Below are 856 nucleotides of genomic sequence, written 5' to 3' on the forward strand. Positions count from 1 at the left end.
AGAAAAGACTGGGAGTTACTAGAGGTGTGGGTTGGAGGTGGGAGAAATGAGTGAAAGGGGTCAAAAGCTACAGATTCCGACTTCTAAAACAAATACATAATGTGTATTTTTAATTGAATTAGTGTTGACTTATAATCTCGCGTTAGTTTCTGGTGCACAGCAAAGTGATGCAGTTATACACACATATACATTCTTTTTCATGCTCTTTTCCAGTACGGTTTATCACAGGCTATGGAGTAAGTACAGTTCCCTGTGCTATACACAGTAGGACCTTGTTGCTTCATCCATCCTACACTAATAGCTTGCATCTCTTAATCCCAAATCCCCAATCCATTCCCCCCCACCCCCACTTAGCAACCACAATTCTGTTCTCTGTGAGTCTGTTTCTGTTTCATAAAGTTCATCTGTGTCCTATTTTAGATTCTACATATAAGTGATATCACATGGTATGTCTTTCTCTTTTTGAAAAATGTGGGTCACTTCACAAATTTGAGTGTCATCCTTGCACAGAGGTCATGCTGATCTCTATATTGTTCCAATTTTAGTACATATGCTGCTGAAGCGAGCACCAGTCTTTTGTTTAAACATATTCTTCAACCTTTCATGACATCTGAAGGGCTGTTGTTTTCTCCTCTCTTCACAGGAGCTACCCATTGTAACTGGTAATAGCCTTTTTCTTAAAAATAGAGGAAAAACTAGCATTTTCCAAGTCATCGACCCCTCGTTTTTAAATTTGTCTACTGTTAGAGTCTTAAGAATGCTGGCCATTTATCTTTTAGATTACTCACAAACTGCATTTTCTTTAGCCCTACTACATACATTTTACACTCAGTTTTATCCTCAGTTCTAGGCAACC

General features: G+C 38.4%; 1 non-coding gene across 1 annotated transcript; it reads right to left on the reverse strand.

The window, feature by feature from the left end:
- Positions 1-465: 465 nt before the first annotated feature.
- LOC129542941 (U6 spliceosomal RNA) lies at positions 466-569 on the reverse strand. Its single transcript, XR_008683195.1, has one exon. It is a non-coding gene; the product is annotated as a U6 spliceosomal RNA (small nuclear RNA).
- Between the last annotated feature and the right edge of the window lie 287 nt (positions 570-856).

The sequence above is a fragment of the Moschus berezovskii genome, chromosome 19, assembly GCF_049115385.1.
Source record: "Moschus berezovskii isolate FMDL1 chromosome 19, NW_MosBer_1.0, whole genome shotgun sequence".
Lineage (NCBI taxonomy): Eukaryota > Metazoa > Chordata > Mammalia > Artiodactyla > Moschidae > Moschus > Moschus berezovskii.